General features: G+C 41.1%; 1 protein-coding gene across 2 annotated transcripts in view; it reads right to left on the bottom strand.

Moving 5' to 3' along the window:
* The window catches only part of LOC121290146 (phospholysine phosphohistidine inorganic pyrophosphate phosphatase), a 155,810-nt gene that overhangs the window by 134,935 nt on the left and 1,104 nt on the right, over positions 1-19,771 (bottom strand). The window lies entirely within an intron of this gene.

Raw genomic sequence — 19,771 nt, 5'->3', positions numbered from 1 at the left:
TATGAAATCAATTCTGTTTTCAATATTTGGAGTCAGAAGTTTAATTTTGTGTTTTATTTTCACTATTTTGGCAATGTGTGACGTAATATTTGACAATAATGTTTATAGGCAGGGACTATAAATGGAAGGGGCTCAAGCAGACTCCAATGCTTAGTAAGTTATATCTAAGACACTTAAGTAGGCTGATGGTATTAAAGTGACTGGAACTTCTTTTTGGACATGAAATACCTTGCATTCTGACAGCATTTTATACACAATACTGTCATTAGTTGGATCATTCAGACAGCATTGGCTAGTCCCATTCTTGCTGTTGATTACACATCCAATCCCACTAAAATGTGATGTGTCCAAAGCTAATAGAAAGCAAGTCCTGGAGATGTTTCTCGTTGATCTTTTTGTTAGCAAAATAAGGAATTGATTATGTTTAGTTGGTAGCATCAGCTACTGCACAATTATCACTTCTTCCATTTCCCACACCAGCCTTCCTTGAGGACTCCAAATAAAACAACCAATTCTACACCATGGGCAATTGAGTACTGTGGTCTGCAATCTCAAGAATTTTAGTTTAGGCTGTTCTCAAACTCATTTCAGAGAGGCCCTTAATGCCTGCATCTCCAATGAATTCAAATGCAGGTCTGAGAGATGTCAGAAGAATTAGATATATATGTTGCCAACGCTGTGCATGCGCAGTTCTATGTTTTACTCTGGGAGGGGTTTAGGAGCATGGGGCAGGATCATGGTCGGGAAATAAGGAAGCGTGGATTTCTTTGACTGTCTTTAGAGTTCCCAACCGAGCTTTTCCCTCCAGCTGCAACATTAATATGGCAACCTTTACCAGGGCCTTCCCCACCCAGAGTCCAGAGTGAGAGTTTTCCCAGGCAAGGAGAGGGGGTTTTGTGTCTGTGCGGGGAGTTTCACCACTCTCCTTACCCACTGATGTATTTTTCTTGCATTTGCAGATGTCCATTCCTAACCCTATTCTAAACCTGCTGAGGAGGCTATCATTGTTTTATGATGGAAAGGCCAAACTGCCTGAGGACAATAGATAAACAATGCCATCTCCTTCCAGTTCACGACTCCAGTACCAATGCCAAACTATTGTTTCCCTGAACCTGGATTGTGGTTACATTGTCCTGCCAGCCCCACAGGGGTGATGTCATTCAGTTTCTGCACATGCGGGGACCAGTGAACATGCACAGTCAGGTAGCAGTGGCCATCTTGTGTGGCCATCTTGCATTGGCAGGAGATACTGTTAGATATATCAAAATATTACCCAATCTCTTTGGGATTTATTGATTGATTTTTGTTGTAATGGTGGATTCCATTATTTTCCCTTTTTGTCTCTTCAGGCCATACACACCATGAAAGGCAGAGAGGAACCCAATGTTTCCCAAGTCATCAATGTTTCTCCATAACTGAGCAGGAGTAGGAGGTGTTAGACTGTGGCTTAAGAATGACTGTCTGAGGCAAGTAAGTATTACAGTGGGTGAAATGTAGGCCTTTTGGCTCTGGGTTCAAATCCAGCCTGAACTGATGGGATGGAAGTCTCCTCTGTAAGCTGATTAGAAGCGGTCTTTGCAAATTATTTTAGGCAGTTTCCATCCAGTACCCAGCAAACACAGACTCAGCCTTTCCTAACCTGGCACTAATTGGCAATTTCGCTCGGCCACAGAATGTATGGGTAGAAAGTAGAATAGATGGCACAGGGGTGTGCTTTCAAAGTGGGGACTCAGGCATACTGTTGGGTCATAGTAGTGGGAGTTTTGTATCTGGCTACACTACAACTGCTCTCAGAATGACAATGCTTAATTCAGGTGCAGGGTGCCTGAAATGGGAGAATGCCATTGTCCAGCACTAACATTCCACATTTTGTTTAGACTAAAAAAAAATCACAGCTCTTTTGTTTTTCTTCTCTACCCCATCTTCTGCTCACCCACTTATGTAGTTAATTGTTGTGGTGTCACTGATATAAACAATTCAGCAAAGTTTGAGGATGGGGTGAAGGGGGGGGGGGGGGGGTGTTGGTGGTGAGAGGTGCCAGAAGTGATGCCACTTACTGTTAAATGCCACTTAGTTATTACTGTGAACTATATAATTACAGTACAGTCTTTCACAAAATTCTCAAAGTACAAATGATTCAGAGCTGAAATGATTGTAAAGAACCAAATATACAAATATCCTGTCCTTGGACTTATTTCTGAAGGGTCATTTCTCCTTTTCTTTGAATTCTTTAAACCCACACAATTCCCTTTTCCCAGCTGACAGGAGGTGATCAAGAACCCTGTTCCCAGGTCGTCAATGTTACTCTTTAAATAAACTATATTATTCTGGAATTGGTTAATGGAAGTGGGTACGCTCTGGTCTCTAGTTATCTGCACCTTCCTGAGGCTGGCACAGAGCACTTTGTTCAGTGTGTGAGGCAAACACATAAAGAGATCCATTCCATCTCAAGCCACGTTGTACAAAGCTTGCTAATCAATTGAAATGCTGCCACTGCCTGCCTATACAGACAGTCATCATTATCAGATGAAATGCAGGACAGTCAGAGGAGTTAAAAGTTGGTTGAAGATCTGTAGTTTAGCTACTAAAAGGCTGCTTTGAACTGACCTTTACCTCGCCCTAACAGGTCAACAGTCTGATGATGCCCCACAATGCAATTACTGAGCGTCAGATGTGCAACTCCTTACAAATCACCCAGAATTCTACACATCTGCTGGCTGTCAGCATCTGCCAGGCTCAGTCATGTGCAAATAATGAAAAGCATTTGTTATTGCCCCAGAACAGGTAAGCATTATGACAATTACTGAACATCCCAACTGACCTTGTGTAAATCTAAATTTCATGACCCCTTTAAGCCATGGGTATTTGGGTGTTGAAAGTGATCTACATTAGTGAATGAATTTTGGACAAATTCATTCATTTCCAGATGCAAGCTGGAAAAGACAGAAGAGGGACTCACATTTTGCTCAATGCTGAAGAATGCAAATATTCCCCAATTGGAATATTTAACTCGGCAGCACTCCTTGGTTTAAACTTCAGTATGTGCCAAACTAGTGAGCCTGCTTACTGTTGCTGGCCAGATCCAAAGGTTCTCAATGTTGTTAATGGTAAACAGGAACATCTAAAATCTGGCGATGGAACTGAATGAACCTTGTCCAGACAGTTAGCATGAAAAGCCTCCTTCATCTGCGAGGGTCTGATGTGAAATCAGGTATGTATGGGCCCCAAAGCACAAAACCATCTCCACTTTGATAGTCTAATTCAGGGAAGCTACAGAACAACTGAGGTGGAAATGGAATAAAAGTGCCAGCACAGACACAGCTAGGGGGCTCCAAAGCTGGGCAGGCTGGAGTGAGCTTTTCATCGCTACATCTCACCTGAAATCACTTAACTCTCAAACAAGATACCAGGTATCAGAAAAATGTTCAACATCTTAGCACTAAGATCCCTCACCTTGTAAAGTTAAAAATAAATAAACTTGGGAAATTGTACGTAAAACTACGCAATAATGAGCCCTGAAAGTAGTAGCCATGGACACAAATATCTAAACACAAAGTGATTGAGAAAGTGGTTTGGATCACATTAAATCCAATTTCCATTGGCACAAGTCAAGCAGGAAACTGAGGTTCCATAATCATGTCTATGGTGGATTCCAATGGACTTACACAGCGACAAGGCCAACCTGTGTGTTGGTTTGCACAGGAAATGTAGTCCAAGTCTAGTAAGACATTTTTGGTGTCCTCTGCATTGGCACAAATCCAAAGAGTAGCAGTCTGGATTCTGACATTTGATTTGTTAGCAGCTCACGGAATCAATTTTCAATTTAAAATCAGGTTTGTGCTTAATAAGCCAAAAGTGGAAGAACTACATTTGTACAATAACTTGTATAGTGGGTAAAGTATATCCACTCCACACTCCATAACACAAATAGGCTTCAAGTTATAGAGGTTATAGGTCCTCCTCTTTCTGGTCAAATCAGCTTCTACTACATGTTTGCAGCTCTGAAGGTAAGAGTAATTGAGATACTTTCACACAAGAAAATCTTACTCACATCCTCCATTGGGAAGTCAGAACAACAGCCTAAATTTAAGGCCATAAGATTTCCTCCGTGGACACAAGGTACAGATTTCACCTGAAACTGTGCCCATTCTGTCGATGTTGAAAACCTGCCAAGCATCCTCCCAATCTCATCAGAATATGCCCAAACTGAAAAGAGTGTATATTGGCACAAATCAGTGCAAAAAATCAGGGCCCAAGGAAGTGCCGAAACTAAACCAATCTATTTCTTCCACTCTTGAAGTTTAAAGTTTTAACTCATTTAATCATCGCTCGTGCACAATATTTTTAAGAACCTAGTAGCTTTTCAATATCACTTATATGTAACATTAAAAGATGCAGCAAATACAAAGCATCAGTAAGGATTAAAGAAAAGCTCACAAAATTGCACGTAACAAACCAGCAAAATTATTTTGTAATCTGGTCTCAATGTTGAGAGATCCCCTGAGCAAGCATAATTAGAGGATATTTGCATGGGAGACGTGGCCAATTTGTGAATGGAGATTAATGGACGTACAAAAAAGACTGAAAAGGTGTATCATAGCAATTCACACCCAAAATTCAATGTCTTTTAAGCCACAAAATTAGCTTGTGCTCAAATTGCGTGTGTATCAAGACACAATTAAGGAAGACACTCCAGACCCAGACTCTCAACCTACACAAAGCATTGCTCATTTAAAATGAAAAGTACACAGACAAGAAGCTCCAACTAGGAAAAGCAACAAATTATTTAAATATAGCGCTAAATTCATAATTCATTTGGGAAAACTATCCTTTTTTTTTACAATATGTGAGGAGCAAGTGTTCAATTTTCTTAGAATCATACAATTGTAGCATAGAGGCAGGCCATTTGGCCCAGTGTGTCTGTGCCGACTCTCTACTATAGCAACTCAACTAGTCCCACTCCTCCGCCTTTTCCCTATAGCCATAGAAATCTTCTCTCTTCAGATTCTGATCTAATTCCCTTTTGAAAGCCAGGATTGAATCTGTCACTGGCACACTCTCAGGCAGTACATTCCAGACTAGTGCCGATATCTGGGCGAGTAAGAGGGTTGTACTAGAAAGGGAAATGTTTAAACGTAGAAAAGTGAAAAGTCATGACACTGAGGAAACAAAATAGCAGACGTGTAAAACATATAGGAAATGAGACAGATGAGGGATCTGACAATTTTCGTTGGAAAGCCTATAAGTCATCAGCACAATGTGCAACAATGGTGAAAAGGGCAAATAAGATCTTTGGATGTACAGCTCAATAGATAGAGCACATGTCCAGTGATAGTTAGCTTGTGCAAAACAATGGTCCTCCTCAACTTCAGTATGCTTCATGGTCCTGTGTCTTTACTGAACAGGAGACCTCTTGGCCCTGAAGACAGCACAAAAGGAAACTCATCCAGAGCTATGAAAATATGAAGATGTTAGAGATGTTCACATTTGAGGAAAAAAACTGTACCTTAGGTGACTTTGCAAGATGCAAAGATCTGCAAGGGAACAACTAAACTGGATCTAGAACAATGTTTAATATTAACACAAGGGGATATTGATTAAAATTTCTAGATTAGAAACTTTGAATACAATGTTAAGATTTAAGAGTTACTTTTGCGGAGGGAGATAAATATGTAGAAGAAACAATCAAGGGAGATAGTTGAAGTGGGCAATGGTGCAAATTTTAACAGAGTGATGGATCAATTTTTAATGGAGAAGTCAACCGAAAACTATTGGAAGTTATATGCATGGTAACTATACAAGACTGGAAATGATTTTGTTCTTAAAGAAATTGGAACATTTGGTGTGGAGGGAGGGGGAAGGAATTATTAAGTTATGTGCAATGAGTTACTGTTTCCTGGAGTTACCTCAATTATTTTTGGAAAACTTATCCCCCGACTCAGGTTTTGCCATTAGCTGGCCACAGGTTGCTTGCCACTCCCTGGAGTTAGCATTTACTTATGTTTAGGGCAACTTGAATAGGCTTGGTGGTTTTCTCTCACTTTTTCCATACGGCTTAAACTGTACACAAAGATGGAACAAAGGCTCTACACGGTACACGCCTGACACTGCAGATTATTAGTTCTAAGATTTGTTTTCATGTGTTAACTCTTAAGCAGCTTGATCATTTTCAGTTAGAGGTATGGACGGAATTCAGAGGCACAATTTACCGTCACTGGTTAAGATAAAGCAAATTCTCGCAAGTGTATAATTATTCTTTAAAACAGATCCAGGTAAAGAAAGTTACCACAAATAAAATGGATATCCATTTTCTCATTATACGTGAACTAACATATCAAGTCATATTTAAGAAGGGGATTTCCGAAAGAAGCACTATCTAAAAACAAATAAGGAACTTTATTCAAAAACATGGAATGGTGGTGTAGTGGTACGGTCACTGGATTAATAATCCAGAGACCCAGGATAATACTCTGGGGACCCGAATTCGAATCCCGCCATGGCAGATGGAATTTGAATCCAATAAAAATCTGGTATTAAGAGTCTAATTATGATCATGACACCATTGTTGACTGTCATAAAAAACCCATCTGATTCACTAATCTGGCCTATATGTGACTCCAGACCTGCAGCAATGTGGTCAAAACATGCCCTTGAAAGGGCATGGTTGCATCAAACTACTACAAATCCTATGAGGAATGATCCCAGATGGACCACTTAGCAGCAGCTTAGGCACCATAAATAGACAACAGCAAACTCTGTCAACCCTGCAAAATCCTCCTTACTAACATCTGGGGGTTTATGCCAAAATTGGGAGCTGTCTCACAGACTAGTCAAGCAACTGCTTGACATAGTCATATTCAAGGAATCATACCTTACAGGTCATGTCCCAGATACCACCACCATCCCTAGTGGTATGTCCTGTCTCGCCAGCAGTACAGACTCAGCAGAGGTGGCGGCACAGTGGTATACAGTCAGGAGGGAGTCCTCAACATCAATCTGGACCCCATGAAGTTTCATGGCATCAGGTCAACATGGCCAAGGAAACCTCCTGCTGATTATCACATACTTCACCCCCTCAACTGATGAATCAGTGCTCCTCCATGTTGAACACCACTTGGAGGAAGCGCCAAGGGTGGCAAAGGCACAGAATGTACCCCCTGAGCGGGGGACTTCAATGTCCATCACCAAGAGTGGCTTGGTAGCACCATTACTCGACCAGCTGGTCAAGTCCTAAATGACATAGCTGCTAGACTGGGTCTGCGACAGGTGGTGACAGAACCAGCAAGAGGGAAAAACATACTTGACCTCATCCTCACCAACCTGCCTGCCACAGATGCATCTGTCCATGACCACCGTACACTAATTGTGGAAGTGAAGCTAAGTCCTGTCTTCACATTAAGAATGCCCTCCATCGTGTTGTGCGGCACTACCACCATGCCAAGTGCAATAGATTTCAAGCAGATTTAGCAACTCAAGTCTGGGCATCCATGAGGTGCTGTAGGCCATCAGCAGCAGCAGAATCATACACAAACACAATCTGAAACTTCCTGGCCTGACACATATATCCCACTCCACCATTTCCATTAAGCCAGGGGATCAACTCTGGTTCAATGAAGAATGCAGGAAGGCAGGCCAGGAGCAGCACCAGGCATACCTAAAAATGAGGTGTCAACCTGGCAAAGCTACAACTCGGGGCTACTTGCATGCAAACAGTGGAAACAGCATGCAATAGACAGAGCTAAACGATCCCATAACCAACAGATCAGATCTAAGCTCTAAGGTCCTGCCACATCCAGTCATGAATGGTGGTGGACAATTAAACAACTCACTGGAGGAGGCAGTTCCACAAATATCCCCGTCTTCAATGATGGGGGAGCCCGGCACATCTGTGCAAAAGATGAGGCTGAAGCATTTGCAAGAATTTTCAGCCAGAAGTGCCAAGCGGATGATCCATCTCAGCCTCCTCCGGAGTTGACCAGCATCACCGATGCCAGTCTTCAGCCAATTCAATTCACTCCACGTGATATCATGAAACAGCTGAAGGCACTGGATACTGCAAAGATTATGGGCCCTGAAAGGTTTTTGGCAATAGTACTGAAAACTTATGCTTCAGAACTTGCTGCACCACTAGCCAAGTTGTTCCAGTACAGCTACAACGCTGGCATCTATCCGGCAACGTGGAAAATTTCCCAGGTATGTCCCATCCACAAAAAGCAAGACAAATCCAACCCGGCCAATTACCACCCTACTCTCGATCATCAGTAAAGTGATGGAAGGGGTTATCAACAGTCCTAACAAGTGGCGCTTGCTAGAAGTAACCTGCTCACTGGTGCTCAGTTTCAGTTCTTCCAGGACCACTCCAGGAGGGAGGGAATGGCATAGTGATATTGTCTATTCCAGGGACCCAGGGTAATGCTCTGGGGACCGGGGTTCAAATCCTACCATGGCAGATGGTGAAATCTGAATTCAATAAAAATCTGGAATTAAAAGTCTGATGATGACTTTGAAGCCATTGCCAATTGTTGTAAAAACCCATCTGGTTCACTAATGTCCTTTAGGGAAGGAAATCTGCCATCCTTACCTGGCCTACATGTGACTCCAGACCCACAGCAATTTGGTTAACTCTTTAATGAACAAAGGCAGTTAGGGATGGGCAATAAATGCTTGCCTAGCTTGCATCCCACAACGAATATTAAAGAAAAAACCTCAGCTCCTGACCTCATTGCAGCCTTGGTTCAAACATGGACAAAAAGAGCTCAACTCCAGAGGTGAAGTGAGATGATGTCAAGATGCCTTTGACATCAATGCAGCATTTGACCAAGTGTGGCATCAATAGGATTCAGTGAAAATCGGGGGAAGGCTCTCTGCTGGTTGGAGTCATACCGAGCACAAAGGAAGATGGGTGTGGTTGTTGGAGGTTGTCATTAATGTCTATAATGTTATTGTAAATTATTTTTAAATAGGAATTGTGGTGGGGTCTGTATCTATGTGTGTGTGTGTGTCTTAATTGGATTAATGCCAGTTAGTCTGGCTGCTTTGATGTATAGTAGTTTGAGATGTTAATTGGGTAAACAGTAAGGAGGATAGAAGGTGAGGGGTAAATTTGCATTTGTTGAATAAAGCATTCAAGAGTGGGAGTAAAATCTTGCACCTAGCTGGGAGACACCAAGCAATGTGTTTACATTACTAATAAAATTAGTGGCATGAAAATGTTATCGTTATAAGATTTGACGTTAAAAGCCTAAGATACCATGAAAAATTTACATTCAAAGGGGAAGCTACGTATAAAGAGGGAAAGAAGATTATGTGTAGATCCAACCAGCCTGTAAGCCTACAACTGTGTCTGCAAAGGAAACAAATTACAGGGAACCTCATTTTAATTCATCAGGTCAATGTGCTTTGCCTGGTGTCTGTTTAAAGCCTATGGCCAGAATTTTGACGTCAGCATGCGGGGGTGGGCCCAACACACTGACACATAAAATGACACGCGGTGACGTCAGGTGTGCGTCCTGAAGTCAACTCGCGGCATTTATTTTACGTCGGTGAGCGTGCATCAGAGGCGGCTGTGTGCCCGCCGAACTGTCAACAGCCTATTAAGGCCATTAAAAAAACAATTAAAGCAACCTTAAGGTTGGCGGGCAGGCGAAGAGCCCAAGCGGCCTTCACATTTTTCAGGAAACCTCATCCACAGGCAGGATGAAGTTTCCTGAAGGTTTTATTAAATAAATAAATTCTGATAAATTGATAAACATGTCCCAGCTCATGTGACACTGTAACATGAGGGGACATGTGTAAATAATTTTTTATCTGTCTTTATTAAAAAATTTCAATCTGAACTTAATCTCCTTGAGGAAGCTCCATGCCTCAGGGAGATTTCTGTGCTCTTTCGTGCACATGTGTGCATCACATTGGACGGGCCTTAACTGGCCCACCCACATAAAATGGCAGCATGCAGCCGATTGCGGGCAGCGATCGGCTCTGCACCCTCCTGCACTCGCTCCCGACCGGCCTGCCCGACAAGCAGAAAATTCTCCCCTATGGGTTACTGTTGCCTTGGTGAAGATTTACCTGGGAGTGATTGATTTGGGGATTTTTTTAAAAGTTATTACGGTAGTAATTTGTAGACGTGTATATGTGTTTACTCTATTGTATATTAATAAATGTTTAATTTCATTTTATATAAAAAACCTTCTGAGGCTCGGTGGTCTTATTCCTGAATTCAGAGCTGCATCTCAAATGTACCAATTGAAAATATTGATTATAACAGTTTTTCAAGTTTCCCTCTGATATTTAAACAACTCAGCCTTCATCAACTGCTGTGTCATAACAGAAATCAATCATCTCAGTTCTAGGACATCACTGCAGGAGTTCCTCAGGATAGTGTCCTCAGCCCAGCCATCTTCAGCTGCTTCATCAATGACCTTCCTTCCACCATAAGGTCAGAAATGGGGATGTTCGCTGATGATTGTGCAATGTTCAGCACCATTCATGACTCCTCAGATACTAAAGCAGTCCATATCCAAATTCAACAAGACCTGGGCAATATCCAGGCTTGGGCTGACAAGTGGCAAGTAACATTCGCGCCACGTACGTGACAGGCAATGACCACCTCCAGCAAGAGAGAATCTAACCATTGTTCCTTGACATTCAATGGCATTACCATCACTGAATCCCCCACTATCAACATCATGGGGGTTACCATTGACCAGAAACTGAATTGGACCAGCCATATAAATACTGTGGCTACAAGAGCAGGTCAGAGGCTGGGAATTTTGAAGTGAGTAACTCACCTCCTGATTACCCAAAGCCTGTCCACCATCTACAAGGCACAAGGCACAAGTCAGATGTGTGATGGAATACTCCCCATTTGCCTGAATGAGTGCTGCTCCAACAACACTCAAGAAGCTCGACACCATCCAGGACAAAGCAGCCCGCTTGATTGGCTCCTCATCCACAAACCTTGACTCCCTCCACCACTGATGAATAGTAGCAGCAGTGTACACCATCTACAGATGCACTGCAAAAACTTACCAAGGCTCCTTAGACAGCACCTTCCAAACCCACCACCACTACCACCTAGAAGGACAAGAGCAGCAGATAGATGGGATCACCACTGCCTGGAAGTTCCCCTCCAAGCCACACACATCCTGACTTGGAAATATATCACCATTCCTTCACTGTTGCTGGGTCAAAATCCTGGAACTCCCACCCAACAGCACTGTGGGTGTACCTACACCACAAGGACTGCAATGGTTCAAGAAGCAGCTTACCACCACCTTCTCCAGGGCAGTTAGGGATTGGCAACAAATGCTGGCCCAGCCAGTGATGCCCACATCCCACGAATGAATATCAAAAAAAATCTAGTTGCACCTGGCTAACAGAGAAGGAAAGCAATGGTGAGCTGTGTGTGTGGTATAATCTCATATCGGTCCCCAAGAATAAAAAAAAGTTATAAGTTTATACTCTACCAACCATATGCAGTATAGTACTCCAAGATATAAAAAGTTTAAACATATTTGTAGAACAATTCCAGAAAATGAGCAGTGCAGTAATGAAAATCAAAAGAATTACATTCTGGCAGCTGTTACTCTCTACCTGCTGAAGACAGTCATAGAGTCACAGAGACTATTTGATAACATTTGGTGCGATTATGTGTTGGATACACACACAGACATACGGAGACACAGACACCTCTTCCCACCCCCCCAACAGGCAGATACAGAATCGAGGTCAGCTTTGATGTTGCCATATTCAGTCGCCTATTAACTCATCAATTCTCACAATGAATAGTGACCATTGTACACAGAGGAACCACTGCCTATGCAATGATAACTCCTTTGGTGCATTTCAAGACAGAGTGGACAGAAAAATAGACTAACATGTATATGTTTTAACAATTCCTTTTGCACTGAATTTGCATTTATATAGTGCCTTTAATGTAGCAGAAACATCTTGTAGACCTTCAAAGGGGTGTAATTGGTCAATATAAGTTTTAAAACATCCAACTTTAAGTTTGATTAATCACAGAAATGGGGCATGAGTGGCATGCCACCTGAAATCATAATTAGAGGGAAGGGAGTGTGTTAAATCACTGCTGTACACATATATCAAAACATCAAGACTTTCTGCAAGAAATACATTCATTTAAGAGTGTGCTAATTCTGGTAAACAGATGCAACCTCTTCATTCTAGGAAAGCTGGATTTGACTGATGTATAGTTTAAATCCTAAACAACTACTAAGAACATCTGCTATTTGAGATTTTGACACCGATATCACAGAACTGCTTGCCTTCATGAAATCAGTGATTTTCCTATGTAAATAGTGAAAAATTGCAAATATGTTCTTCCTCCAGCTGTCAGGAAGTAAAAAACAAAATTTGTTGCAACCTTCCTCTTGTGTAACTTGCGGTTTGGAACTCAGGGATGGGATATGGTTTGAATTCTGTAGGTTGGGGTCAACTTGGGTTAAGCAGAACCAAGGCAGATTCACTCATCTTTTCTTACCAGGATTGGCAGATCATTAACAAATGTGGGGCTCCCTGGTGGTAGATTGCTTTATGGGTGTATTTGTGCAACCAACAAGCCCCTTGCTGGTTTTCCTGTGATCTCGGCACTATTACAGCTCTGCAGGGTTTTGTCTGGCCGTATATTGGCCAGCTGCTCCTACCGCCTTCTTGTGGATAGTCCTTGCTGATCTTTTGTTAATATCCCATGTTCCTTGTTTAAAGTTCTGCTAACAGATGCACTACCACCAAACCAAAAACAGGATGTTGTAAAACTCCAAGATTTCTTTGCTTTTCATATGGAATCACTCTCAGTGGGCAGGCTATCAGGATACAAACGGAAAGTGCTGGTAAACAGAGCTATGACTGAATAGGGGCTTCAGACAGCTCACCTTCCACAAAGCAATGGCCTACTACAGCAGCATCCTGCTGTTAATGGAAAATGTTTGCTTCCAGTTGCTAAACTGAAGGTGTTAGTTACGCTGAGTTACAAACTTTCAACTGCAAACTACATTATATATGGCGAGTGGTTGAGGCAGTGCCCAATGCATCTTAGTAAGAAAAGAAAATAAATATTTGTAGTAGTAGAAGATACAAAGCTATGGGAAAAAAGCAAGGATCAGTTTAGGATTGCTCTAGCGTTGAGATAGAGGATCAGCCATGATCATATTTTTTGGCAGAGCAGGCTCGAAGAGCTAAATTACCTACTCCTGCTCCTATTTTCTATGTTTCTATGTAAAAAAACTGACAGTTTTTATTTTATTTTATTTTAAAACATGAGCTAAATGATTCCTTGTGCTGTTTCCCTGTAGATTTACTCTAAAGAGATTACAACCACTTAATATTCTTCAATTAACTATGAGTTCAGAAACCATGGAAGCATTTACAAAGAATTTAAGTATTTATGTAGTAGCAGAAGCACAACACAAACAATATTTATAAATGGCATCTTATTAAGAGCACAAAATAGTGAATGCTGAGCAAAAAGGAAAAAATTGAAATGGCTGGGGTAGAAGACTAAAGGTATGGTCGAAGAAAAGGGTTTTTGGAAATTAGGGAAGGAAGAGGAAAGACAGAGGGAACTGGTCAAAAAGTTGCAGAGGACAGGAATGTCATAGATGAATGAGTAGCTACCAATGGCAAACAGCAAAGATTGTGTGCACAGCAATGTAAAGCAGGAAGATATGACCAATGCCAGGATTTGAAAGTGACAATGAAAACTCTAAAGCCTGCTCAATGGAGCATGGGGAGCTTGTCAAAGGATGAAGGCAAAAGAAGTGTCAACAGTGAGTGTGAATGAAGATGTTTGCTGCATCGAGTTGAGCATGTGGGGGTAAAGTTCCTGGTTTTGAGCGTGTTGGAAGTTGGACTTTGAGGCAATAAATCCATAGAATGGGGTTGGAGTGAGAGGAGGAGGTTAGGAACATAGCCATATAATGATGCAGAGGTGGAAAAAAGCATCAGAAGTACTGGAGTGGATGAGGGTAATACGGGGGGTGGTGCGTGGTGTAAAAGGAAGAGGAAACAGAGCTGGGGTCCAAACAGGTACTGGTCAAGGTTCCACACTTTACAACCCAGCTTGCAGCAGCAGTCAGGAAGGTTTATGGAGCTAAGACAAGAGGTGTTGGGAGGCACCCAAATTAAAAGCTTGGGTTTTGTCAACATTAAACTAGAAGAAAATGTTCTGAATGTTCATTTTTTATTTATTTATCCAGTGTTTGCAGATGTAGAGTGGAGCTTACTTCCTACTAATGATAAATGCTACACTATTGTATCACTTGGGATATTGTACAGGACACAGGCACTTTCAGTTATTGAGATGTGTTAATGTGACTGAGTTCAAAAGAGTTTTCCCCTTCTCACAGGTTTTGATCACTGTTCCAGTTAGAGTTTCTTTGTGTGGTCAGTTCTATCTCATTTCATGCCCTTCATATCCACAATGCTCCAATACTCTTGAGTTTCTGTACAACTGGATATTCAAATGAATACAGTTGAGTACTAAATTCAGGTTTCATTGGTATTATAAAAATCTCAATTTCCTCAAAGGCAATCCAGTCATTTACTACCAGGGTTGGCTCTACTATATTGAACATTACCATCCATTGCTCTTCTCTGCTAAAATTTATTTCAAGATCATTTGTGAAGGCAAAGATCCATTTCTCCACAGCTAATTGCATCCTGAAACCTTTCTGCTCACCCCAACCTCATCTCTAACAGTAAATGCAAGGAGCACAGACATCTTCATCTTCATAACTGATCATCCATGTAGCTGCCTATTCAGTCATCATCTCTTCCTGTCTTGCAACCCCACCTTTTCCTAGTCTCCTAACCATTCTGGTCCCAATTTCACAATACTTTAAACAGTTTACCTTCCTTGTCTCCAACCCCCCTCTCCCCTCCCATAACCCCCAACACCCCACATCCTTGCCAAACTTATCTCCCTAAAACCAACCTCCCACTTTCTTGACCGCCTCTCATTTCTCCTCAATGAGCCCTCCTGGCCCCCATCCTAGCTAATATCAATAGTTCATGTTGCTCAGATATGTTCATACTGCCTACTAAAACCAACATCATCACACCTGCCCCACTCAAAAAAAAGTCAGTATCAATCTACCTATCCTTGCCAATTACTACCTCATTTCCAATCTCTTTCCTCTCTCAATAGGTCCTCACATGGCTGTTCCTAGAACTCCATCTGAATCCCTTCAGTCCAGCTTCTGCCCTACCTGCATAACCAAGACTTCTCTAACCAAATTCATAAATGGCATCCTGTGTAATTGTGATTATGGTGTGTCATCCCCCTTTGTCCTTAACTTCTGCACTTCAATCACTGCATTTGGTACAATGGTCCACTCTAATGATTTCAGTGATTTTTCTCTATTGACCAGCTCCATTGAGCTGTCTTTAAATCGGTTCCACTCCATCTATGGTAACACAGTCAGCCTATCTCCAGCAATTGTCTGACTTCTTGCTGTAATCTCTAGAATTTCTCAAGGTTCTATTCTTAGACCTTTCACTTCCTCACTTACATATTGCTGCTTGCTGACTTCACCTATAGTCATGAAGTCAGGTTTCATGTGCACACTTGCATTGCCCAACTCTGCCCCTCACCACCTTCAACAGTGAGACTATTGTCAGTCTACTCATCAAATATCAAGTTATAAATGCATCGATATTTCCACCAATTGAGAACTAATGCAATTGTTTATGGCCATTACAAACTTAACTCCACTGTCACTCGATCAGGGCGAAACAAACTTTTCAAAACTTTGGCATCTTGTCCAACCCACAGCCAAGCTTCAAAAATCACATCCTATTCTTCACTGAGATCATTTTCCACGTCAGGATCATTGCCAACCTCTGCCCCAACCCTCAGTCCTTTCACTACTGAAATTCTTATTCATGTTTATGTTGTCCTTGGACTTGATTTTTCCAATGTCCTCTCATCTAGCACCCATCATAGACTCCAATGTATCCAAAGTTCGGTTCCCATACCCTGTATCACATCAAGCTCTCCATCCTCATCTGCAACTGATCTGTGTTGTCTCCCTGACATCCAACATATTTAATTTAAAATTCGAGTCCCCATTTTTAACTCGCTCCATGACCTCACACCACCCTTAGGTCCCTCCAGTCATATATCTCCTCCAACATCTTTTTTACCATGCTAAACTGATATGCAAATAGCAGTAGTCCAGAAGTACCTCCTGTACATGTAGTTTACAGAACATACTTTCATCTGTGATCTGAGGTTTGTGCAACAGAATGATGAGCCCCTTACTCCTGCTTTCCTGTTGGTGAGGTATGCTTCAAAGAAACTTTTCATCCCATCTATTATTTTTGATACATAAGCCTCCATACTATCTTCTAGGGAGCTATTCCATTACACAACACATCACATATTTTCAATTATTTGCATTCCACAAAAGGCCACCAGATCTGATCAGATTCAGGAACCCTGGCTGATTTTCCTTTTGCAGGCGATAAACTGGATTTTGCCTTTGTATTTCCAATGCTCTTGGTAAATTCTTTCGGAATATTCTAGCCCAATACATCACATGTTATACAACTTTTGAGCAGCTTTTAATCCTGTCAGATTCAAAATAGTTGAAGTCAGGAAGAGGCATGGGAAAGTTCAGAAGATATTTCCAAATGGAAGTAAAAACCCAACTTATTCTGTATTTTTCACACTCATTTTCAGTATAACGATTTAAATGTAAAAGGCCAACTGCTGATAGCAGAACTAAAACATATCCTGGTGTTATACCTATTTTTGAACTGGATGAAAGAAATGAGTAGCGCGTTTGGAGAAATTAAGCTTCAATAGACCCAAAGATATTTTATAGATCTAAAATACAAAAAGGGAGCACAAATCACATTCTCCAGCAGCTTAACAACTCTGGCAATTTACTGGAGCAATTTCACATTACTAATAACTAACCTTTTGAGGATTATAGCATCAATTCTACCATAAAGCCAAAATTTAGCCAGATTATAAGATTATGTTTAAGGAAATATTCTGAAGGTACATTTCTTCAATTTTGACCACACAATATTAATTATAGTCCAACTTGTTAACTGAGAAGTGGAACATGTAGTAAATGACCTATGCTTAAGAGTTTAGCAGACAAAAAATAACATACTTTCTTATGCTGCATACTCATAATTCACATGAAAACAATTTCAGTTAGTATTGGTTACAATGGAAAGTCCAATACATTTTATGCTGGGGGCAGTGGCAGGGGGTGGGGGGGCAGTTGTGTAGAAGGTAGAAAAGGCGGTGATTAAAGCTAATTAAAGCAGAAGGCTGTGATTAATCCTATAATCAGCTCTAGCCTTCCACTGTAACATACTAAGTACTGGAATGTTGCAACGATGGAAAAATTGAAGTTTTTCCTGTAATTTAACATCTTTGTAATTTTCATATCTATACTTGTATTTCAATAGTGCCTTTCATGACCACAGGATGACCCAAACACTTAACAGTCAGTGAAATGTAGTCACCGTTGCAACGTATGAAACACCAGCAGCCAATCTGCACAACATCAAGGCCCCACAAACAACAATGTGATAATGATGAAATTTTTATCCTAAAATGAATTTTGGTTAAGGGATATTATTGACCTGAACATAAGGGAAAAGTCCCCTGCTCTTCTGTAAAATATTGTGCTGTAATGGGGCCTTTATCATCCACCTGAGAGGTGGTTTAATGTCACAACCAGATGACGTCAATGACAGTTCAGCACTCCCTCAGTATTACACTGGAGTATCAGCCTTGATTTTGTGCTCAAGTTTCTGGAGTGGGACTTGAATTAATGACCTTCTGACCAGAGATGAGAATGCTACCAGCTGTGCCACGGCTGGTACCTCATGGGCAACAGTGATTTTCTGTAGAAGAAGCCATACAGACATAATATATCTACTTGTTAATTATTACCAATTAAATAATAGTTTTCATTATTTTTGTTACAATATTAGAAAATATAAAAGCTGAAGTTCAATAAACACAAGATGTAAAGCACATCAGAAAGTTTTTCAAAACCACTCACACTGGACTACAGGCATTTATATACAGGAACTAAGAAACTGTTTCAATACTCAATGTGAACATTCAACAGTATATTAAGCATCTTATTGCATCCTGAAGCAACTTCAGCAATGACCCTTCTCCTGACAGGTGATATTACTGTTGGATAAACGGCTTCTATAATTCATTACAGTTTTATGCTGGTTATTAATGCAGAGTGACACAGAACATTGCCAGAGTGTAAAAGTTGGAAATTTAGTGCAGGGGTGAAAGGAGGTGCTATTTGTTGCCTCGAATACTTGTAGTGGTTCGTGTTGCAGTAAATACTTAGTGAAAGCTATAGGCAGAAACAATTAATATCAAGTAGCTAATTAAAAGGCTAAAAACTATAAGCTAAGTTGATTAACTATATAGACTAATTAATTAATGAAATGAAACAAGGTTATATCTGATCAGCAGTGCAGATGGTGTGCTACAACTGCAACATGTAGGAGTTGGTATAGAGCACTGTGATCCTACGCAACCACATCTGCAGTAGGTGTCTGTATCTTGAGGAATATCAGATTAGAGTTGTTAAACTGAAGTCCAAGGTGCAAACATTGCGGGACAACAGGGGAGGAGGAGAGTTACCTAAATACTTTGATTCAGGAGGCAGTCACACCTCTAAGGTTAGTAAGGGGTACATATCTTGTTAATGGTAAGGAACAGGGGAGTGTGATTACAAGTTAGATAGGTAAGGAAACTCCATGTGCACTGCTGGTGCAGCCTCAGCCTTTGCCCTTATTCAAGAGATGTGAGGATCTTGTTGCCACTGTGAATAATGGCAAAGTCTGAGGGGTGGATGAGCAAACTTACCAAGTTTTCGTGGCCATTCAAAGGGGATGGCAGAGCGAAAAGGAATATGGTAACAATAGGGGACAGTATAGTCTAGGGGTATAGATACAGGTCCCTGCAGCTGTGACTATGAGTTACAAAGGTTGTGTTATCTGCCCAGTGCCAGGATTAAGGATATCTCCTTGTGACTGGAAAGAAACCTGGAGGGGGAGGATCCAATTGTTCTGGTCTACCTAGGAACCAATAACACAGTTAGAACAAGGCATGATGTTCTGCTGATGGAGTTTGAGGAGCTAGAGTCCAAGCTAGACTTAGACTAAATATGAATATATTATATAATTCAGATTTGAGAATGTGCAGTTTCAGTCCCTGCACATGATGAAGATATTGAGGCTTTAAAGAGGATGCAAAGGAAGGAGACCAGAATGATAGCTCACCCAGGAGTGTATTAATTGTATATTAATTGTTTAATTGTAATCAGGTGGTGGACATTAATTCCCTTTCTCTGCAAGTGTGTAAAGAATAGGTTCCAGTTCTATTGATGTGTTCTACTTTAGATAACTGAGTTCTTAATTATAACCAGAGGCCATGCATGTAAAGCATGTAGGCAAAGCCTTAAGTCAGATGTCAGAGATACTTATTCCCAGAATATTTCTCTCCAGAACAGACTACCTGAATACTTATGGATAAGGATATACTGGAGCCTATTAGAAGGAATGAAATGGGTTCATGAATGAAGAAGATATTTCCAGTTATTGAGAGCAAGTTCTACTAGTTGTGATTTAAAGGAACCTCGCTCTCCCAGCATTTTACCTTAGGGAATAGGACAGAAGTTTGAGGGTTTTCTGGATTTAATTCAGGATTTTTCACTTTTTTTTATCCTTCTCCAGTAAATTACATTGTGAG

The sequence above is a fragment of the Carcharodon carcharias genome, chromosome 17 (genome assembly GCF_017639515.1).
Source record: "Carcharodon carcharias isolate sCarCar2 chromosome 17, sCarCar2.pri, whole genome shotgun sequence".
Classification (NCBI taxonomy): Eukaryota; Metazoa; Chordata; class Chondrichthyes; order Lamniformes; family Lamnidae; genus Carcharodon; species Carcharodon carcharias.
This window is presented reverse-complemented; position numbering and strand designations above follow the sequence as displayed.